Genomic DNA, 25,123 nt, shown 5'->3' on the forward strand with positions numbered 1-25,123 from the left:
TAAATATCACAGTGCTGTTCACTGTCACACAGTGTTACCATGTCGGCTGGCTGCCTGCGCTCTCACAAACTGTCTGTGGTTGAAGTGTACCCTGTGACTTGTATACTCCCTGTGTTTTTTCATGTAAGGGTTAATGTTTCCTGGTGGTCAGGTGTCTTAATCACGCTGCTATTTAGATCTGTGGGCTGTGTTCCTTGGAGATCAGTCTGCCACGTGGGAAGGCACCCTCTGACTTCTGTCTCTAGGAATGTTGTTTCAGAGAGTGTACAATGCTGATCAGATTCATGTGGTCAGCCTGATTGTTCATCTATGTCTTTGGTTATATACTGTTCATGAATGCCATGCTTCCTGTATGTATTCTGATCCGAATGGGTTGCATTTTATACCTTGATCCTGATTCTGAGTCTTTGATGAAGTTTGCTTGTGACCTTGATTTGAGTCTGTTTGGTCTGCATGGCTGTTTGAACAGGTCCCTGCCGTTCTAACTGCGGTTGCTTGTGTAAGCCATGTACCGGGGTGGGCTCCCCAGAATACAGCAAAGTCACGAACGAGGAACGCAACCCCAACACCAGCTTTTGCCAAAAAAGGATTTTACTTAAATGTGGCAATAAACACAACCACAAATGCTGGGAACATGCAATAAATTTACATACACCCAGCCCAAAAGGTTGAGACCCTTGTGCTGCACAGCACGGCGCCCTCCGATGGATGCAGGAGGAAAGCGCAGTAATTTACCTACTGGCGGGCACAACTAAACTGCCACACCTTACCTGATATTACCCTAAAAGAACAAGAATCACTGTATGGGTGTGTGGTACGGACTAGCCTGCGGTGCAGCACAACAGCTTACAATCTTACACAGATCTACAGTATTCCCCCTCCCATAACTGGTCCTGTAGCATGTGCCTGAGTATTCCTTCTGAGCAAAACGCCAGCCTGGCTTGAGTTTGTGGGAATGTTATTAGCTCTCCAATGTGAAATGTCACTTTACGTTATGGAGTCCTTGCAATGAACAGTAGTAACACTTGTGGCCTGACACAAACAGAGACTAACTAACTACAGGCCTGGTCTCAGTCTCTAGGCGCCAACACTCTAATGAGGTGCGTGCACGATCTTACCGACCCGGGTCTGCTTTGCATCCGTTGGTGACTCTGAACAGAACAAATGTCTCTCCAACAAGCATGCAATACCACAGTGTATGTTGCTTTGTTCCTCTGCTCTCATCAGCATTCCTGGCAGCTCTCTTCCTTCCTCTGGACAGGATCAGGGTCTTGGACATGATCAACAGGGGTGTAGCTATAAAGGGTGCAGAGGTAGCAGTCGCTACCAGGCCCAGGAGCCTGAGGGGCCCAAAGACCCTTGTGTCACATAAGAAGACATTGGTATTATAGAAAGTGCACGTTGGTCAAGTTACACCTCTGACTGGGGGGGAAGGGGTTAGATGAAGAATTTAGCTTTGGGAGGGGAGGCATTTCAGTTTTTCACTCAGGCGGCATGAAGGCTATGTGCTTCCCTGTCCCTGGCAACAAATCTCTGAGGGAAGGGGGGCCCAAGCTGAACTCTAGGGCCCATAAGCCTTTAGCTATGCCCCTGACGATCAGCTTCACTTAGCTGCAGCTCTGGTCACTGAGGGATGCTCTCACACTTGGATGCTGTCAAATTCTCTGCACACAGTTTCGAAGTATCTCTCACAGCCTCACTCTAAGATGGCTGCCTCTCCTTCCCGCCAAACTCTGTGTAAAACCCCACCTCTCTCATGAATATGGAGATATATATGCAGTCTGTAGCTGTGTTTAGGAAACAGTGGCATCTTGTGGCCAAACAGCAGAATGTCAGTCCAGAACATTTAATTTAATCCACACAAAAAGTGTTCAAACAATGAGAGCTGTTTCGCCTTCTCACACTTGGACTAGGTCACAGCACTTAGCCAGCATAGGGACTGTCAACCAGTTCAGGGCTGTTGTTTAGGACAGACCATACCCTTACGTCCACTTTGGATTTGGATTATGTTTGTGTCTTGTATCTTTTGTGTAATGAAGGTTTTTTGCATATATTGTGTCCTTAGTCTTGTATGTGAATGCTTGGCATATGTTCAGTGGTTCTCCAAACCTTGAACATGACAGTAAAATCTTTGATGTGAATACATATATATGAAACGTGAAGATAATCTGCTTTGGGTCTATTGGACTTCAGCTATGTATACCAGATATCCAACTAGTTAGATTGCTATAAATACCATTAATATTGAAGGGATTGACTGGCCAATAAAGCTGTTTAGAAAAGGCTCAGAATGCTGTAAAGAAATTTACAAAATTACACCTTATTGATTCCCAGCTAATCCCGTTTTGCTGTTTCCTTATCTCCTGCCAATCCCTACTTCCTGGTTCCTCTCAGCACATGTTCCTGAGTTGGGTACTCACTGTAACTAGGGGTTGGATGAGTGATTAGGGGGTTAGATACACCAGGAATTAGAGATTGGTGATTGATGAGGTGAGTATTATTTACAGAATTTAGAGTCCTTTCTTAATAATTTTATTGACTGTACGGTCGTGGCCAAAGTTTTGAGAATTACATAAATATTGAAAATTGGAAAAGTTGCTGCTTAAGTTTTTATAATAGCAATTTGCATATACTCTAGAATGTTATGAAGAGTGATCAGATGAATGGCATAGTCCTTCTTTGCCATGAAAATTAACTTAATCCCAAAAAAACCTTTCCACTGCATTTCATTGCTGTCATTAAAGAACCTGCTGAGATCATTTCAGTAATCGTCTTGTTAACTCAGATGGGAATGTTGACGAGCACAAGGCTGGAGATCATTATGTCGGGCTGATTGGGTTAAAATGGCAGACTTGACCTGTTAAAAGGAGGGTGATGCTTGAAATCATTGTTCCTCCATTGTTAACCATGGTGACCTTCAAAGAAACGCGTGCAGCCATCATTGCTTTGCATAAAAATGGCTTCACAGGCAAGGATATTGTGGCTACTAAGAATGCACCTCAATCAACAATTTATAGGATCATCAAGAACTTCAAGGAAAGAGGTTCAATTCTTGTTAAGAAGGCTTCAGGGCGTCCAAGAAAGTCCAGCAAGCGCCAGGATTGTCTCCTAAAGAGGATTCAGCTGCGGGATCGGTGTGCCACCAGTGCAGAGCTTGCTCAGGAATGGCAGCAGGCAGGTGTGAGCGCATCTGCATGCACAGTGAGGCAAAGACTTTTGGAAGATGGCCTGGTGTCAAGAAGGGCAGCAAAGAAGCCACTTCTCTCCAAAAAAAAACATCAGTGACAGAAAATATGGTTAATGGACTGCTGAGGACTGGGGCAAAGCCATATTCTCCGATGAAGCCTCTTTCCGATTGTTTGGGGCATCAAGACTTGTGCGGAGAAGAAAAGGTGAGCGCTACCATCGGTCCTGTGTCATGCCAACAGTAAAGCGTCCTGAGACCATTCATGTGTGGGGTTGCTTCTCATCCAAGGGAGTGGGCTCACTCACAATTTTGCCCCAAAACACAGCCATGAATAAAGAATGGTACCAAAACACCCTCCAACAGCAACTTCTTCCAACAATCCAACAACAGTTTGGTGAAGAACAATGCATTTTCCAGCACGATGGAGCAAAAGTGATAACTAAGTGGCTCGGGGACCAAAACGTTGACATTTTGGGTCCATGGCCTGGAAACTCCCCAGATCTTAATCCCATTTAGAACTTTTGGTCAATCCTCAAGAGGCGGGTGGACAAACAAAAACCCACTAATTCTGACAAACTCCAAGAAGTGATTATGAAAGAATGGGTTGCTATCAGTCAGGAATTGGCCCAGAAGTTGATTGAGAGCATGCCCAGTCGAATTGCAGAGGTCCTGAAAAAGAAGGGCCAACACTGCAAATACTGACTCTTTGCATAAATGTCATGTAATTGTCGATAAAAGCCTTTGAAACGTATGAAGTGCGTGTAATTATATTTCAATACATCACAGAAACAACTGAAACAAAGATCTAAAAGCAGTTTAGCAGCAAACTTTGTGAAAACTAATATTTGTGTCATTCTCAAAACTTTTGGCCACGACTGTACAAGTAAAATAAGTATAGAAATTGTTATACCCACAGCAATGTCTCATGGGATCAGATGTTTTAATGTATTTTCTAGGCTATTGGGCTTGTCTTGCTTGATTTAGAAAAACATGAGCAGATGGGGCTTGGTCAGATAAGGGATAGAGTGAAGTGATACAGTGCGTAACAAGAGGAGATAGGAAGCAGAAGTCCAAGAGAAGTGTATTGTGAGGATCTCTGTGATTGTTGTGTTCATGTTTCAACATTTATGGCCTTGAAAGGCCATAGTGTTACAAATTGTTATCACTCCTGCCACAGCTCTGCCAAAAAGAATGGTGTGAGTATAGTAATTAAAGGGACCTGTCCCATAGCTCTGTGTGGTTTTATTGAGTGTAAAAAATGATTTCATATATATGTAAATCAGCCTGGTAAGGAGCCCAAGGGGCTGTACGAACCTTCTTGGAGCCCAGCCACGCCCCCCTGTGAAGGAGCCCAGCACCACCTGTATCCACGAATCTCCTCCTTGCTCAGAATGTCAGATTGCCGTAATCTTGCGATGCGCGAGCTTGCGCATGCGCAGTTCCTTCCCTGAGGCTGATGCCAGCACAGGGAAGGAACACTATGCCAGCACTGTGCATATACGAGCTCACACATATATATAAAATCATTTTTTACACTCAATAAAACCACACAGAGCTATGGGACAGGTATATTGCGGACATGCTAGCGGCGATCTAGCTATGCATGTCCGCAACTCTATAGGGTAAAAAGAGGTGACAGAATCCCTTTAACAGCAATACCCCTTTACTTTGCTAGGTAAATTTGAAGGAGATTTGGGGGGAGTTTTCTGTTCCTCAAAGGGAAGATTGCTTACACCTTTTATATGCTTTAAATTTATTTCATGAGTTCTCAGAAGGCTTGATGCTTTGAGTGGGGATTTTAACCTGACCTTAAACCCCCTGTTTGGCTCTTCCACTGTCACGCCATCCTAATCTTTTTGCTCTTTGCGGAAGGTGGTGACCCACCTTTCCAGATATCTTTTCAATGTTTGGAGATCATTTTTTTACCTTCTACTAAGGACTTCTCCTTTTACTCCCACCACCATAAGACATACCAATGGCCAGATTGCCTTTTTATTTTGCAACCTCACTTATTACTCACTTCCAACCCTTGCTTTATATCTAACGATACATTCTATCTCTTCCCAAGGTAGTTCATAGAGGGTTTATGAAACTATCCTTTGTTCAAACAAAAACTTCCCTGGCTAACTACTTTTAAATGCCCATGAGCACAATCTGGGAAGCAAATAAGGCTGTAGTACAAGGGGTCTTTATTTGTGTTGAGACCCATATGACACGAAAAAGGAACTCGGAGATCGATACGGGATGCAGCTCATCTTATTAAACGTAGACATGCAAACATCTTCACAGCAAGAGGAACAAGTTGATGTCCCTGTTGGCCAGTTAAAGGCACTTCCAAAGCTTCATTTGTAACATACAATCTGCCATTGAAGAAACCTTATGGGGCACCTTGGCTATTGGTGAAGCCTTTTGCTAATTTTATCAATCATTATATAATCTGAGACCGAGTGTATCGGTCATAGGTCTCTCTAATAGATTACCTTTAATGGAATCATTCTTACAATCTCTATCTCTATCCACAATTTAGTAATTTCAGTTTAGCAAAGTAAAGCCCTCTCCTTCCTGTTTACCCTGAAAGCAGAGGCGTAACAACTGGGCCCAGCGGGTGGAGGGGGCCACTGCATCATATGTAATGGAGCTCTCTTTGAACATGCACCCCAGGCGCAGAGGCAAGTGGGGGGCGCAGAGGCTCCCTGCTTCACTTTTCTTCTGAGCTCCATCACTCCCCCTGCAGGTCGCACATGGCACTGCTGGCTGTGGGAGGAGAGCTAAAAGAATCGGCCTCCAGCACAGCCAACAGATGTGAGTGTGGAAGCACGTCATCAGGGATGAAGGTAAGTATGTGTTTGTGTATTTGTTTTTTCCCCATAAAGATGCAGATTGGAGGCAAGGAGTGGGGGCACAACTGGAGTGAGGGGGCACAAAAGTGGGCATCTTTACTGAGGGGGCACCTAATCTGGAATAACTACTTTGAGGGGCACATATGTGGGCATAACTACTGTGAGGGGGCACATATGTTGGCTTAACTACTGTTAGGGGGCATATGTGGGCATAACTACTCTGAGGGGTTACATATGTGGGCATAACTACTGTGAGGAGGCATATATGTGGACATAACTACTGTGAGGGGGCGCATATCTGGGCATAACTATTGTGAGGGGGCACATATCTGGGCATTACTGTGAGGGGGCACATATGTGGGCATAACTACTATGAGGGGGCAGATAACTGGGCATAACTACTGTGAGGGGGCACATATCTGACATAACTACTGTGAGGGGGCACATATTTCGGCATATCTACTGTGAGGGGGCACATATCTGAACATTACTACTGTGAGGGGGTACATATCTGGGCATAACTACTGTGAGGAGGCCCATATCTGGGCATTACTACTGTAAGGGGGTACATATCTGGGCATAACTACTGTGAGGGGGGAACATATCTTGTATAACTACTGTGAGGGAACACAAGGAGGACATAACTTTTGTGAAGGGGCCACAAGGTGGGCTAAATTACTGTGAGGGGCCACAATGTGGGCATTAGTATTGTGTGGTAGCACTTAGGGGAAATGTCCTAGATTACCCTGCTATACATTGGCATGACTCAGTCTTACAGGACCAACACAGCGCCCCCTGCTGGTGATTTCACAGAGGCAGTCACCATCCCTTATGTGATTATTCTTTTTTTCTTTATCACCCCAGGGACCTTGTTTTGAATCCAGTGGACATCCCGCCAACGCCAGTGACACTCTGGATGAGGTAGGACCAAATTTTATTAGTTAGGACTGGGTGAGTGTAGCCATGCATTGGGCTTAGTGTAAAAAAAAAAAAAATCGCCGCCTCTTTGTATGAATTGGAGGGGGGGGGGGGGGCAATCCAAAGTTTGCACTGGGGCCCATAACACTCTGGTTACGCTATTGCCTGAAAGAGTTACAGGAGGCAGACCGTTGAGCAAATCCCCTGGACCTGATGGCTTGCCGGACTTTTACTATAAACAGTTTAGCCACATACTCCTTTCGCATTACTTGAAGGTCTTTTACTAGTGTAAGGTGATCCTACACATTAGACAGAAGTTGATTGATGGTTGAACACAGTTGAAAATATAAACATCTGGTGAACAATGGTTTAATAGACACAGCCATACACATTTTAGTCCACATTAGCTGTTACAGTTGTTCAAACTGGCCATATTTGTTACAATGAAACTGGCTGGACTTTCATTCACAATCTTTCTTTGAATAAAAGATCTTTTGTCTGACTATTGGACGAAAATACTAAACATGGCCAAAAAATTTAACATGGCGAACTTCTTTTCAGATGATAATGATCTATCATCAGTTGGCTAAAACTTTAGTTCATTTTTAAAGGTCACCTTAGAAATGTTTGCTTTGGTTGAAATTGTTTGTTGTGATCAACTTTAGACTAATGTGTATGACCACCCTTGAATGTAGATGTCAAGCTGTTTGAAAAATATATTTGTTTGAAACTATTTTTACCCCACTTAGTGGATCTGGAAGAGACTGGTTTTGTGATGGACAGCGAGGGGAAACGTAATACAACACCCATTCTGCATCTCATCCAGTTCACTAGGGCGAAGCATATTCCATTAGTTATCTAAAGATGCCAAGAAGGCGTTCAACCAGGTGAACTGTTCTTTTATGTCTGCTGCCTTTTCTCACTTTGGTCTCCTGCAGGAATTTATCCTTAAAGTCCTTGAATTGTACTGTTCTTATACTGCTAGAATGAGAGTTAATGGCTCTTTCCTTGTCCTTTAAAAAAAACTGTATGCTAAATGACACAATGTCCCCTTTCTGCTTTACTTTTAATGCTCACAATTGAAACTTCGATTAAGAAATTGCATCAAGAGCTACTTATCGAGGGAGTGTGGAAAATGGGAGCTGGGTGCTTAAAACTGCTGCATTCGCAGATTATTTTCTCCTGATTATCACCAACCAGCTGGCAGTACTACCAAAGATACAGGCAATTTTTACAGAGTTTGAAATTAATATTGGCAAATCAGAGACCTTATGTCTCTTGTGACCTCAGAGCCTGGGGACCAGTCTATTTGACATCTCTCCTTTCCCTCTACACTCTGACTTTAGTATTTAGGGATTGGGCTTCATGTTTCTCCTCTTTCTTGGTATGAACATAACTGTACTCCCCCTCCTACTAACATTGCAAAGATCATTTTATCCTGCAGATTCTGTATACTTCCTAGATTGTAAGAATGAATCTTCTTAAAAGTGTTATCGGGCATTGTATCAGTCCGCACAGAGTAGTCTACCCATAGAGGTGATCATACTAACCTGGTTCCTGCTGCTGGGTTCCGACTCCATCGAGCTAACGCCTGCTCTGCAGCTCCCGTGTCTCCCGATATCAACATCCTGTTGACTGCTGTTGACTGCTACCTGTCACCCCTGTGGCAAGTCACTGGGTCACGTTATATTGCCTAGAATTCTTTATTTACTCCAAGCTCTCCTGGTCCCTCTCCCCATTTCTATTTTACAAATATCAAATGCATTTTCTTTCAGTGCAATTAGAGACCCAGAATAGCCAATGCCATCCTCACTCTTCCAAGGTCGAATGGGGGTGGAGGGAACTGGACTATCGAATATAAGAAACTACCAACAAGTTGTTGGTAGACAGATTCGAGTCATACGATAATTGCTAACTAGTGTTCGTAAGAACGCTTGTTAGCGATTATCTGCCAATGTTAAGTTGCCACAGAGTACCCAGTTCATTGGATAATATGATTGTTTGTGTGGTCACCTAAATCATTTCTGGCAGTAGATTGTGCTGTCTAAACACGCTGTTGGCAAACAATGATTCTGCATGCAGACAAGCAATGGCATTAGCCATTGCTCCTCCCCATACTATGGAGGAGATCGCTATATGTCATGGAAGTCAAACTCATGGCCCTCCAGATGTTGCAAAACTACAACTCCCAGCATTCCCTGATAGCTGCAGTATGCCCAGGCATTATGGGAGTTGTAGTTTTGCAACAGCTGGAGGGCCACGAGTTTGACATCCCTGCTATATGTAAATGCAGCGGACTGCTTCACTGACAAGCAGATGATTGTCAGGAAGGAACGCTTCCTTCCCAACAATTAGAGATTGTATTATTTGTACATTGTATGATCTAACCTCTCTTCTTTTTCTTCCCAAAGAAGCCTCCTCCTTACCATACAAATATATTTTGAAAAATGGAGCTATTCCTACTTTCTCTGAGATACCATTTCTTCTGAGTTCACCTTTCTTAACCATCTTTCTTTCTCCGATTGAAGCACAGTTATTTTGCTGTTCTTAAACTTAACCCCACTTAGCTTTCTGAGACGTGGCTTGAGAAGATCTTACTGTTAAGGAAACGTCAAAATTTTTTTTGTTGTATTCTAAATTAATACAACAAACCACCTCTCCTCACTCTTGATTTACTGTGGCCGTGCAGTAAGAGTTGAATATCTTTGTCAGACGACGAAGTCAAGACGATCTGTAGCCGTTCCTCAAAATGTTCCCTTTTGCCCACTATTATCTTCCAAAATATATATATTTCCCATAATTCCCTCAAAACTTTCCCAAAGCCTTGTGGTTACACCTCACTATGGCCAAATCTCTCATTTGGTTATATTTGGCATTCACTACAATACTTCTGATCCAGCACTGTCTAAGGAAAATGGGAAAATTGATCTCAGTTAGAACTTTGTACCTATTCTAACTTTAAGCAGCTATGGAACCTTTGGTTTAAGTATCGTTATTACCTCTCCTGGCTTAAAGGTGTTTTACCATCACATACAATGGGGGCATATCTCTAGGATATGCCCCCATTGTCTTATAGATGCGGGTCCCACCTCTGGGACCCGCACCTACAATGAGAACGGAGCCTGAAAATGAATGGAGGGCACACTGTGCATGGCAGCCGCCCTCCATTCATTTCAATGGGACCACAGAAATTTTTTCCATCTGCCCCATAGAAATGAATGGGAGCTGGGGCCGCGCATACACGGTGCGCTCCCATTCACTTGTATTGGAGCAGTGCTTGGCGGTGGACGGACCCCAGGAAACCCGGGGTCCTCCAGCCACAGATCTCCCTGCTCCGTGCTCCTTGTAGGTGTGGGTCCCAGAGGCACTTTTGCGAGATCTCCAAACCAGAGGAGGAAAGTAAAAAAATTAACAAAATCAGTGCTTCCTGTATTGAATGTTATTGCATTGTTTCTACTGTATATCACTAACTTATAAATGGTCATCATCACTGTAAAACTAGGTGTTTAATGGCATTTTTCACCACTGCATCTAAATCATTTCCATATTGCCTATTAAAGCATAGGATTTCATACAGTGGTGTCTTCCCTCTCTGTTAGCTAGAAAGAATGAGAGCCATGTAATACAATATTACCCTTAAGTAACATGTGACACAACCCATAGATTTTCCCTGATGAGCATTCAGAAATAGGTTTTCCCTGCTGGAGCCTAGAAAAGATTTTATTTTGGCCACGGGAGTACAGGCCCTAAAAATTAAGCATTCACCTGACAGAAAAGAACAAGCGATTATGTGGCTGGAGGTATATTAGACATTCAGTGGATAACAATTTTACTGCAGGCCAGTGGAGTACAGGCCCCAAACATTAGGCATTCACTGGGCAGAAAAGAGCAAGTGATTATTTGGCTGGAGGTAGATTAGGCGGCCAGTGGATAACAATTTTACTGCAGGCCAGTGGAGTACAGGCCCCAAACATTAGGCATTTACCTGACAGAAAAGGCCTTTTATGCCGCTGTATATACACATAAGACAAGGAAGGATCATTCTTTGTTCTGGGAGGTTGTAGATATGTGTGGGCATGAGGAAATTCAATTACACGTGGTCGTCACAGGTGTTGAATTCCTCCGAGATCCATGCCTCATTCCTTTTTAGAAATGTTAGGTAGTCCACACTGTCGTGAGCTAGGCAAATGCGCTTATCGGTCATGACCCCCCCCTGCTGCACTGAACGTCCTTTCAGAAAGGACACTCGAAGAGGGGTAAGCCAAGAATTCCATGGCAAATTGTGCCAGCTCTGGCCACAGGTAAAGCCTGCACACCCAGTAGTCCAGGGGTTCCTCGCTTCTCAGAGTGTCCACATCGGCCGTTAACCCAATGTAGTCGGACACCTGTCGGTCTAGGCGTTCCCTGAGTCTGTATCCAGAGGGCGGCTGTTGATGGGTTGGCTGCAAGAATGATCTCATATCCGAAGTGACCAACACATCTTCAAACCGCCCTCTTCTTGCAGGCCCGGTAGGATTGGTACCCGCACCTGTTTTGATGTGGGTGGAAATTTCTCTGCCAGCGCCCGCAACAGCAGAATGCAGCATCTCTCAAAGCAAGGCCTGGAAATGCTACCTTCTGACAGCCCTCTGTGATGCTGGTAACATGTCTGCCATTTTGTGTTTGTATCGGGGGTCTAAGTACATTGCCACCTAGTACTGGTCCTTGCCCTTTATGCTTTTTATAAACGGATCCCTATTGAAACACTGGAGCATGAAGGCCCAGATTTGCACTAAATAGGAAGCAGTGGAGCGCCCTTGCTCCTGCTCATCGCCCAGGAGAATGTTGTCCTTGGTCTCCTCTCCCCAGCCACGGACAACACCAGGAATCCCGAAAAGTTTAAAGTCCCCCTCAAAGCCTGCTCTTCTTGCTCCTTCTCCTCCCCCCAGTCATAATCCTCCTCTGTCTCCTCTTAAGACTCCTGCCGACTTGTCTCAGATGGAGTAACCCCCCCGGGAATTCATTCAGCATTGCGACTTCCTCATCTTCCAGCTCCTTGATGGCTTGATCAATGACACGACACAATGCATGCTCCAGAAAGAAAGTGTAAGGTACGATGTCACTGATGGTGTCCTGGCTGCGACTGACCAGTTTGGTGATCTCATCAAATGGCCGCAGAAGTCTGCATGCATTGCGCATGAGCAGCCACTGGCGCTGTAAAAAGAAACCAAGCTCCCCAGAACCTGTCCTGCTGCAGAGTTCGTACAGGTAGTCATTAACGGCACTTTGCTGCTGGAGCAGCCTATCAAGCATATACAAGGTGGAGTTCCAGCGCGTCGGGTTGTCACAAATCAGACGTCTGACAGGCAGGTGGTGTCGCCGTTGAAAGTCAGCAAGGTGATCTATGGCCGTGTAAGATCTTCTAAAATGGCAACGTCTCTGGCACATCAAAAAGGTTCTGGGGAGCTTGGGGGCTGCAGCGGAAGAGGCAGTAGCAGTGGAAAAGGAGTAAGCCGAGGAGGAGAAGGATGGCGTATGAGGGCGCACAAGTCGCCCCCATCGCCACACCTCGCAATTTGAGATAATATCAATCTTTAAATAGGAAGTGGTTATGTGTTAGAACAAAGTCCAACAAAATTAGTATGAACTCTACCAATTCTGGCGACAAATCCCTTGTCCTCAAGAAAAAACTGGAGGTCCTCAAACCGAGTTCCTGTTGGATGCAGGTATAAAGCGACTCGACATCGCATGTCACAAGATACATGTCATCCTCCATGTGGACATTTTCCAACCGTTTTAGCACATCAGTGGAGTCACGCACATAGGACGGCAGACATTCCACACATGGCTTGAGGTAGAAATCCAAGAAGCGACAAATGGGTTCGCACAACCCCCCACACCCCGATACTATCGGTCTACCCGGAGGCCTGATGGAAGATTTCTGGACCTTCAATAGTAAATATACTGTGGGGGTTATTGGATATTTCACCACCAAGCCATTATATACCGTCCTATTGATAGTCAATGACTCCACCGCTGCCATCAGAATGGCCTGTATCTGCATCTGGTAACTACTGGTAGGGTTAGATGTCAATCTCCGATAACAGGCAGTGTCACGCAGTTGACGATGAGCCTCCGCCTCATACATCTCAACAGGCCAGACTACCACGTTTCCACCCTTGTCAGCCGGCTTAAATACCACATTTTTCATTGCTCGCAGTTGTTTTAGCGCCACTCTTTGAGAGTGGTTCAAGTTGTCATATGGACGTTTTGTGGGAAGAGAAAATAAGTCCTTCACCACCATCTTAACAAATGTCTCGATTGCCGGACTAAGTGACAAGGGTGGAAACGTGACAGACCGTCCACGAGTGAACGGCGGAAATTTTGACTCACCTGTCTCCTGCTCCATCAACAATTCCTCTAGTATTTGAAGCGCCTCCAGTTCCTCCGGGGCTGTAAAAATATCATTGGAACATGATTTAGAAAAGTGTTTCCTGTAGACCAACTTCCTAGCAAAAAGGAACGTATCCTTAATTGCAGTGAAATTGTCATACATGGACACAGGACTAAAGGACAGTCCAAAGGACAACACCTCCAACTGGGGATCAGAGAAATGTATATCCGAAAGGTTAATTACCTTTAGTTCTCCATTCTTGGAGTCCTCCAAATTGTTATATTTTCGTTTAATGGGCGTTTTTGATGTCATCATAGTCGACCCCACTGGTGTTGAGCCCTCTGCACGCTGTGAGTAATTGCTTCGTACAGATGTAACCGAACTTGAGGCAGAGCGATCAATATTGCGCTTATAATGCAACCGGAATATCCGCTCGTTTTGATAATCTGCAATATCACGCTGAAATTTCTTCGCCTTTTGTTCTTGAATTTCTTTATCCCAACGTGTTTGATCATTATTTAAATCTTGCTCAAACCGTGTCATCATATCTGGGTTTCCTATCGCCCGCAATTTATCCTGTAGCGGTGTAATTGACTTCTCAATATCCTCTAGTTGCTTCTTTTCATATCCAATCAGTAACTCAAATGTACGTGAACACAGCTTGCAGGCTTCTTCCCATCTCTGCTTTAAAATGCCGTCTTCTAGTGGAAATGATGGACATACCTGAACACGAAGGCCCCTTGGAGCCAAATCTCTGGTCAGATACTGTTCAAGCGCAGCTTTATTCCACCATGTTTTGGTTCTACTACGGTATACATTTTTTAGGAGTTTCTGCGTCTCTGATACATCAGGTTGTATGGAATTAGAATTGGGAATGCTTTCCTCCTTGAAAATCCTTGTGACCTGCGCCAGCCACTCTGTCTCTTTAGGACGTAAATCCATTACGTAGGGCAAATCTGTAACACAGATAAATGTAAGAAACCTATATGTAGCCCAAACAAAATTTAGGGCTCACCCCTAATCACAATATATATAACCGACCATAAGGAGTGAGATAAGTATAATGCAAATAAATCGAGTAATACTAGAGTAGTCCAAAAATTACATAATTTATTTGAAAATCACAAAAGGGACACATGTGTAAAGGAAGGACCGGCACTCGCACTGGTTTCTTTATGCAGAATTTAATTTCAGTCACTTATTCATTCATAGTGACGCGGCGTTTCAGCACTAACATGTGCTTTCATCAGACTATACAAACTTATCCTCAAGACATGTCTTAAATAACAGAAAAAAGAAAAAAATAGAGGAACTGACGTCATACCACTGGCTCCTCCCCCCTGACAAGATACAAGGATAGATGAGAAAGCTCCATGTGTCTCCATTTTTAACAATGAGAGGAGTCCCATGATTAATTCCGCTGGAAAATAAAACAAAAATTTTTTGTATAAAACATCATATCAAACCACTTATATTGTACTCTCGGTTCAAGCCTTTTGGATCCATCGTTTGTAAACGATGGATCCAATATGCTTCTTTTTGCAGGAGTAATTTATTTCGATCACCACCACGGCGAGGTAATGGTACACCCTCAATCACCTGGTAACGTAATTGTGCTATTGTGTGTTTCTTTTCATGGAAATGATAAGGTATAGGGAGCAATAAATTACCCTTCCTGATGGTGGACTTGTGTTTGCTCAACCTGTCTTTGATCCTCATAGAGGTTTCCCCCACGTATAATAGTCCACAGGGACATTTTAAAATGTATACGACGAATCTGCTGTCGCACGTGAACACACCTCTTATGGGAATTCTCTCCCCAGAATGTGGGTGTGAGAGATAAGACCCCTTGATCACGCTTGAGCAATTCACACAATTCAGACAAGGGAATGTACCCTGTCTGGGAGAAGATAACACGCTCTGTCTCAAATCTCGCTTATTGCTACCAATGTCGGCTCTGACTATTTTATCCTTGATATTATCAGCCCTTTTAAAACACATCATGGGGGGTCTTTGAAATTCCTCAATCTGAGGGTATGATTTTGAGATTGTATGCCAATGCTTATTGACAATGCCTCTTAGTTGTTGGGTCAATGGGTGATATTTGACCACCAGTGGGATGCGTGATTGCTTCACTGTCTTGGTTTTTTCAGGAATGTCTACCTTCTTTCTCTGTTCTTGTAGGAGTGGCCTAGGATAACCTCTGGCTAAAAAATTTTTCTCCATTTCTTCTAGCCTAGTTTCACGGACTTCAGTATTGCTAACAGCTAAACAATTTAATCTTAAGATTAAGAGTAATTTTATGCCTCCCAAAACACACCACCCAGTGGAGACCTTCATTCACCTGGTACAAAAAGATGTGGATACACTATTGTTACAGTTTAGACAAGGGGGCTTTAAAATTAGAAACAACTTAAATAGAGAGGAAACATCTGCACTCAAACACATGTTGGATGACAATTCTCTTATCTTTAAGCCCGCTGATAAAGGGGGTGCCCTAGTTGTACTAGATAAGGAATACTATATAACAGAAATCCTGAGTCAATTGAGAGATATAAACACATATCAAAAAATAGACACTGATCCGGTTTTTCGTATTAAAGGTCTCATTCAGAATGTTGCTGATAGGGCCAAAGAGGATGGAGTCATCGATGCCAAATTAGGAGAATTCCTGATTAATCAGTACCCAATCACTCCGGTGTTTTACACCTTACCCAAAGTACATAAATCTATGACCACTCCCCCAGGGCGACCCATTGTGGCGTCGACTGACTCCATCCTCTCTCGTCCAGCAATCTTTCTAGAAAAAGTGTTGACCCCTTTGACTCAAATGTCATCATCATATATACGTGATACAGGTCATTTTTTATCTGAGATTCACCGTTTGACAGTAGATGGGGACTGCATATTAGTCACATTTGACGTATGCAGTCTCTACACTTCCATAACGCACGAAAAGGGACTTGCAGCCGTTGCAGAACTGTTAGATGTTAGCACATATGTAAAAAAAGAAAAAGATTTTTTTCTATCACTTTTGAATATAGTGCTTGAACAGAACTACTTTCTATTCCAAGATTCTTTTTACCAACAGCGCCGCGGGACCGCGATGGGATCGAATGTCGCGCCGCCGTACGCAAACAGCTATATGTCATATTTTGAGAGTCATTTCGTTTATCCTGACCCACTGTACACACAGCATTGTATCTTTTGGCGCCGTTTCATCGACGACATTTTTTGCGTATGGCGGGGTGACATTCGATCCCTCACGGAGTTTGCCATGCACCTGAATTCAATCTGGACGGAGTTACAATTTGTCATGCATCAAGACATGGATAAAATTTCTTTTCTAGACACATGGGTCCTGAAGGGGAAAGAGGGTCGACTATATACTGATCTGTTTACAAAAGAGACGGATCGCAATAGCTTACTTGCGTTCTCCAGCAGTCATCCGGTCTCTACAAAGAAATCGATTCCCTTTTCACAATTTCAGCGGGTCAGGAAAATTGTTAGCAATACTGAAGTCCGTGAAACTAGGCTAGAAGAAATGGAGAAAAAATTTTTAGCCAGAGGTTATCCTAGGCCACTCCTACAAGAACAGAGAAAGAAGGTAGACATTCCTGAAAAAACCAAGACAGTGAAGCAATCACGCATCCCACTGGTGGTCAAATATCACCCATTGACCCAACAACTAAGAGGCATTGTCAATAAGCATTGGCATACAATCTCAAAATCATACCCTCAGATTGAGGAATTTCAAAGACCCCCATTATGTGTTTTAAGAGGGCTGATAATATCAAGGATAAAATAGTCAGAGCCGACATTGGTAGCAATAAGCGAGATTTGAGACAGAGCGTGTTATCTTCTCCCAGACAGGGTACATTCCCTTGTCTGAATTGTGTGAATTGCTCAAGCGTGATCAAGGGGTCTTATCTCTCACACCCACATTCTGGGGAGAGAATTCCCATAAGAGGTGTGTTCACGTGCGACAGCAGATTCGTCGTATACATTTTAAAATGTCCCTGTGGACTATTATACGTGGGGGAAACCTCTATGAGGATCAAAGACAGGTTGAGCAAACACAAGTCCACCATCAGGAAGGGTAATTTATTGCTCCCTATACCTTATCATTTCCATGAAAAGAAACACACAATAGCACAATTACGTTACCAGGTGATTGAGGGTGTACCATTACCTCGCCGTGGTGGTGATCGAAATAAATTACTCCTGCAAAAAGAAGCATATTGGATCCATCGTTTACAAACGATGGATCCAAAAGGCTTGAACCGAGAGTACAATATAAGTGGTTTGATATGATGTTTTATACAAAAAATTTTTGTTTTATTTTCCAGCGGAATTAATCATGGGACTCCTCTCATTGTTAAAAATGGAGACACATGGAGCTTTCTCATCTATCCTTGTATCTTGTCAGGGGGGAGGAGCCAGTGGTATGACGTCAGTTCCTCTATTTTTTTCTTTTTTCTGTTATTTAAGACATGTCTTGAGGATAAGTTTGTATAGTCTGATGAAAGCACATGTTAGTGCTGAAACGCCGCGTCACTATGAATGAATAAGTGACTGAAATTAAATTCTGCATAAAGAAACCAGTGCGAGTGCCGGTCCTTCCTTTACAGCTGTAACATTGGGATGCCTGCCCGTTGACACGTGCACCGCCGAGCAACTTTACAGAGCAGTGCCGGCCATTTCACTTTACAAAAGGGACACATGATCAGCACTGGTCACAATAGGACAATAGACACAGGTTACAATACACATTAACCCCTTCATGACCAAGGGTCATTGATGCCCCAATGTCCAGGTCAAAATTTACAAATCTGACATGCGTCACTTTATGTGGTAATAGCTTTGGAACACTTTTACTGATCCACGCCATTCTGAGATTGTTTTCTCGTGACACATTGTACTTCATGACAGTCATAAATTTGAGTCAATATATATCACCTTTATTTATGAAAAAATCCCATATTTACCAAAAAATTGTAAAAATTTGCAATTTTCTAAACTTCAATTTCTCTGCTTCGAAAACAGAAAGTGATACCTCATAAAATATTTATTACATAACATTCCCCATATGTTATTTTATTTTTTTAGGACATTACAAGGCTTAGAAGTTTAGAAGCAATTCTTAAAATTTTTAAGAAAATTTCCAAAACCCACTTTTTAAGGACTAGTTCAGGTCTGAAGTCACTTTGTGGGGCTTACATAGTGTATACCCCCATAAAAGACCCAATTATGGAAACTACACCCCTCAAGTTACTTAAAACCAATTTTACAAACGTTATTAACCCTTTAGGTGTTCCACAAGAATTAAAGGAAAATGGAGATGAAATTTCTAGATTTCACTTTTTTAGCAGATTTTCTATTTTATTAATTTTTTGTCTTTAACACATTAAGGGTTAACAGCCAAACAAAACTCAATATTCATTACTCTGATTCTGCGGTTTACAGAAACACCCCACATGTGGTCGTAAACTGCTGTACGGGCACACGGCAGGGCGCAGAAGGAAAGGAATGCCATACGGTTTTTGGAAGGCAGATTTTGCTGGATTGGTTTTCTGAACGCCATATGTTTTTTATTTTTCTACCGATCGTCTTGTGCAGGGGCTCATTTTTTGCAGAAAGAGGATTTTTTGATCATTCATTATTACACTTTATGGGACAAGGTGGCCAAAAATTGGCTGTTTTGGAACAGTTTTTTTTGTTTTTTGTTTTTACAGCGTTCATCTGAGGGGTTAGGTCATGTGACAGTTTTATAGAGCAGATCATTACGGACGTGGCAATACCCAATATGTATACCTTTTCTTATTTAAGTTTTACACAATAATAGCATTTCTGAAACCAAAAAAATGATGTTTTAGTGTCTCCATAGTCTGAGAGCCATAGCTTTTTACTTTTTGGGCGATTGTCTTAAATATGGGCTAATTTTTTGCGGGATTAGGTAACGGTTTGATTGGTACTATTTTGGGGTATATACGCCTTTTTTGATCGCTTGGTGTTGCACTTTTTGTGATGTAAGGTGACAAAAATGGCTTATTTTTTTACACCGTTTTTATTTTTTATGGTGTTTATTGGACGGTGTTGATGATGTGATATATTTATAGAGATGGTCGTTACGGACGCGGTGACACCTAATATGTGTGTTTTTTTTTTTGTTTTTTTATAGGAAAAGGAAATTTATTTTTTACATTTTTATTTATTTATTTTTACTTTTATTATTTTCACTTTATTTTTATTTTTTTTATCAGTTCCCTCTTGGATCTTGAAGATCCAGTGGGGCTGATGGTTGTACTATACTTTGCAATGCTCTTGCATTGCAAAGTATAATACAATCAGATGCCTGTAGGTGGCAGCACTGGACGCCTATACCATAGCAACCGGACGCCTTTGCAAAGCGTCCGGTTGCCATGGCAACCATCGGGCGCTGCGATCGCAGCAGCCCTGATGGTTGAGAGAGAGGGAGCCCTCTCCCTCTATTAACCCTATGGATGCCGCTACTGCGGCATCTATGGGGTTACAGCAGTGTCAGCATAGAGCTGACACACGCTGCTGATGGCGGCGGCTCAGGAATGGAGCCGCCGCCATCACACACAGAAGGGGAACCCGCATCGGGGGCAGGGGACGGGGCATCGCTGGAAACTGGGGAGAGGAGAGGGGGGCAGCATTTCATTATTTACAGGAAGGGGCTGCAGGAAGGGGCGGACCGCATCGGGAGGAAGTAGCAGGAGAAGATGATGGACAAGAAGGGGGCGCAGGTCGGGGCAGGAGGGGGCGGACCGCATCGGGGGGGGGGGCAGGACAAGAACGGGGCACAGATCGGGGGCTTCAAGGGGGCACGGGGGCTTCAGGACACATTACCGATTTCAGGCTCTGATCTGCAGACCGCAGATCAGAGCCTGAAACCGGCATTTTTTTCACACAGCGATCCGATTAGTTAGTCTGCACAGACTAACCAATCGGATCGATTGCCGGCAAGGGGCCACTCTGATTGGTCCCTTGCCGGCATTACTGCACTGTATGCTGTCCGTGACAGCATACAGGGCAGGGGCAGAAGCTTTAATCCAAGCGCTTTGCAGCGCTTGGATTAAAGAGCTGCCAGAACGTATATATACGTGGTAGCTGCACGGGGTATGTGCAGCTATCACGTATATATACAGATTGCAGTCGTGAAGGGGTTAAAAACCAATACCCCTTGAAAAAGCTGTACGCGAAACGTGCGTTGGGGAGTGGACCGGTGGTGTTGCTGCACGGTACATTTAAACCAAGTGGTCAGTATTTCCTTTATTATGTGCTGAGTTTAACTCCAATTATTCCTACTGCTTCAGCTTTGACAAATGTGGTGTGTATTATCACACTAACTTTGTGACAAATCCTGATGTATAATGCATGTAGGTATTCTTTTGGTAGTTATGAGCCATAGCTTTTGGATATCATATATCCTTTAATTGATGACCAACTGGTAATCTTTATGCACTTGCACTTTATACCTATATATATATATATATATATATATATATATATATATGTATCAACAGTTCACCATCGGTCCTCTTGGTTTTTAATGTGTATTGTAACCTGTGTCTATTGTCCTATCGTGACCAGTGCTAATCATGTGTCCCTTTTGTGATTTTCAAATAAATTATGTGATTTTTGGACTACTCTAGTATTACTCGATTTATTTGCATTATACTTATCTCACTCCTTATGGTCGGTTATATATATTGTGATTAGGGGTGAGCCCTAAATTTTGTTTGGGCTACATATAGGTTTCTAATATTGATTGGACCCTGGGCATAAATTTACTTGGGCCCCCTGGATCCCACCTTCCCACACCCTAGCATGCAATTACGCCCTACACCACAACACACACACACACAAAAAAAAAATCCACATACCTTGTAGAGTAGTAAACTTTAATAATGTAAACATAAAGAACTGTTTCACAAATAAGTCCTTAGCTTGACCTATTTACCACCTGTAGCTTCTTTTAACCTTGGTCTTATAGTATATTTTTATTAACAGTTATATGTTGTTGATAGAACAAGCATGTCAATATCTTAATTACTTTCAGCAACAGTGCAACTAGGAAGCACATCTAGTGGCCGTCTGAGTGGCCACTAGAGGTGTTCCTTGGCAGTAATGTAAATACTGCCTTTTTTTCGGAAAAGACCGTGTTTACATTAAAAAGCTTGCAGAGGCATGCTATAGACACCAGAACTACTACGTTTAGCTGTTGTGGTTCTGGTGACTATAGTGTCCCTAAATACAGAGAATAAAAAAATATCTGTACAAAAGTATCAAATAAAATGGCTGTATCATTATTCTAAAACTGTGCAGATAGTACTGTACTGCTAGCCCCTCCGTCCACCCCCCCCTCCCCCTTCTTCAACCCCCCTTCTCCAACTACCCAGCACCCTTACTCACATAAAACGAGAGAGAGAGAGAGAGAGAGAGAGAGAGCACTCCAAAGAAATAAAATTAAAAAAACTCTTTATTCATCTCAGTGGCAATGGCGACGTTTCGGCTCTGCAATAGAGCCTTTCTCAAGCAAAGTAACAGGACATAGTGAACAATATACAGTACAGACCAAAAGTTTGGACACACCTTCTCATTCAAAGAGTTTTCTTTATTTTCATGACTATGAAAATTGTAGATTCACACTGAAGGCATCAAAACTATGAATTAACACATGTGGAATTATATACATAACAAAAAAGTGTGAAACAACTGAAAATATGTCATATTCTATTTTCTTCAAAGTAGCCACCTTTTGCTTTGATTACTGCTTTGCACACTCTTGGCATTCTCTTGATGAGCTTCAAGAGGTAGTCACCTGAAATGGTTTTCACTTCACAGGTGTGCCCTGTCAGGTTTAATAAGTGGGATTTCTTGCCTTATAAATGGGGTTGGGACCATCAGTTGCGTTGTGGAGAAGTCAGGTGGATACACAGCTGATAGTCCTACTGAATAGACTGTTAGAATCTGTATTATGGCACGAAAAAAGCAGCTAAGTAAAGAAAAACGAGTGGCCATCATTACTTTAAGAAATGAAAGTCAGTCAGTCCGAAAAATTGGGAAAACTTTGAAAGTGTCCCCAAGTGCAGTCACAAAAACCATCAAGCGCTACAATGTAACTGGCTCACATGCGGACTGCCCCAGGAAAGGAAGACCAAGAGTCACCTCTGCTGCGGAGGATAAGTTCATCCAAGTCACCAGCCTCAGAAATCGCAGGTTAACAGCAGCTCAGATTAGAGACCAGGTCAATGTCACACAGAGTTCTAGCAGCAGACACATCTCTAGAACAACTGTTAAGAGGATACTGTGTGAATCAGGCCTTCATGGTAGAATATCTGCTAGGAAACCACTGCTAAGGACAGGCAACAAGCAGAAGAGACTTGTTTGGGCTAAAGAACACAAGGAATGGACATTAGACCAGTGGAAATCTGTGCTTTGGTCTGATGAGTCCAAATTTGAGATCTTTGGTTCCAACCACCGTGTCTTTGTGCAACGCAGAAAAGGTGAACGGATGGAGTCTACATGTCTGGTTCCCACCGTGAAGCATGGAGGAGGAGGTGTGATGGTGTGGGGGTGCTTTGCTGGTGACACTGTTGGGGATTTATTCAAAATTGAAGGCATACTGAACCAGCATGGCTACCACAGCATCTTGCAGCGGAATGCTGTTCCATCCGGTTTGCGTTTAGTTGGACCATCATTTATTTTTCAACGGGACAATGACCCCAAACACACCTCTAGGCTGTGTAAGGGCTATTTGACCATGAAGGAGAGTGATGGGGTGCTGCACCAGATGACCTGGCCTCCACAGTCACCGGACCTGAACCCAATCGAGATGGTTTGGGGTGAGCTGGACCGCAGAGTGAAGGCAAAAGGGCCAACAAGTGCTAAGCATCTCTGGGAACTCCTTCAAGACTGTTGGAAGACCATTTCAGGTGACTACCTCTTGAAGCTCATCAAGAGAATGCCAAGAGTGTGCAAAGCAGTAATCAAAGCAAAAGGTGGCTACTTTGAAGAACCTAGAACATGACATATTTTCAGTTGTTTCACACTTTTTTTGTTATGTATATAATTCCACATGTGTTAATTCATAGTTTTGATGCCTTCAGTGTGAATCTACAATTTTCATAGTCATGAAAATAAAGAAAACTCTTTGAATGAGAAGGTGTGTCCAAACTTTTGGTCTGTACTGTATATACTGTTGTGCATTTTCATAAGTATACAATATTAAATTATGATCTATATATTATGATATTATAACCAAAATGAATGCTCATCTCATTGCCTTTAAGAATAAAATCAGCCTGAACCAAAGTTTTATTATGTGGCTGAATAGGCCAAGATGAGTTCATGGCAAGTTCAGTTTATATTAAAAAATATATATAAATTGTGAACATGAACGGACATTATATTTTTAAAGTTATTACTATGGGTTTATCTATTGGGAGTAAACTAGCTTCCTCAGACATGTCTGTCTGAACGGAACAAGGTTGTTTCATGGATAAGCCATGACGTGATAAGAATTCATATCCTTGAGGCACACCTGCTGTATGAGGTTCAATTTATATATTCATAATTATATTATATATATCTCTGTATGGTATATTTAGTTTACAACCTATTTTAACCAATAATCCATATAATGTGTTATCCATGTGTAACAATGTATCGATTTATATAGATATTATACCATGTATTTGTTATTTAGAATGTATTGTAGAAGGTACAGAAACATTGAAGTAAGTTTATGTTAATTGGATTTCTGAGAAGAGTAAATGTTATTTCAAAACAATAGTTATTCATGGGTGTAGACAAGTGAACTGTACAAGTTCCGATGCCGAGCATCAAAGCCATTATATAAAAGTTTTATCAAGTAAATATATATTTCAAAAGGATAGGAGAAGACAGTGACTCCAACAAGCCCAGGATATAGGTAATTAAAAGTGTTAAAAAAAGACCTTCCTCAATGATGTATATTAAAAAGGTTAAGAAGGTCATGTGAACGTATTATTAGGTATTTAGTTTAAAGTTGTGATGTTCATCTGCAGTACCACAGTGCCATCTGGAGGCAGATGGACAATATTATATTATTTCATTATTTGTTTTATGCCATACTAGGAGTTAATATAACATCATAGTGTTATTAGCATGCGAATACACCCACCTTACCTGATTGGAAATAACTAATCTAAAGGGGATGATTCTTAGATAAGGGGGAGGAATAATTACTTGTGTGCGGGGCAGCAAGAGAGATCCAGAGATCCATCCATTCATTCAATCAAAAAGAAAACTTTACCAGAAGAAACTTGAATTATTTTTTTAGATGACTAGGAAAGTTCTGGAGAACTGTTCCTATCTGATCTCTGTCTACCTTTGACCCGGTAACGTATATTTGTGTTTACTGCTCATGATATTAATAAGATATTTCTCTCGGTATATAGCCAAGAGTTCCCATACTGTGGGAATATATAGTGTTATGCGCCTCCATAATGCTGATTATTCTCTTAGCAAAGATGCATATTGTTAATGGAAGATCTGACATTATTTGAAAAGAGGACTAAAACCCTTGTAAAGTTATTTTCCATAGTCTGATTGCCGAGCTGAATATTTCATCATATTAATATCATATATTTTTGATTGGTCATAGGAAAACAGAGTCAAGGGATAGCAGTTATTTTCCTGTATAATCCGTGTTTTATTGTTATAGCCTGTTTGATAAACAGAAGATCCTAAGTTTCTCTTGGTATATGAGTCTGTTTGTTAAAAGTATGACACTGG

Source organism: Bufo gargarizans, chromosome 3 (assembly GCF_014858855.1).
Source record: "Bufo gargarizans isolate SCDJY-AF-19 chromosome 3, ASM1485885v1, whole genome shotgun sequence".
In the NCBI taxonomy this organism is placed as follows: domain Eukaryota; kingdom Metazoa; phylum Chordata; class Amphibia; order Anura; family Bufonidae; genus Bufo; species Bufo gargarizans.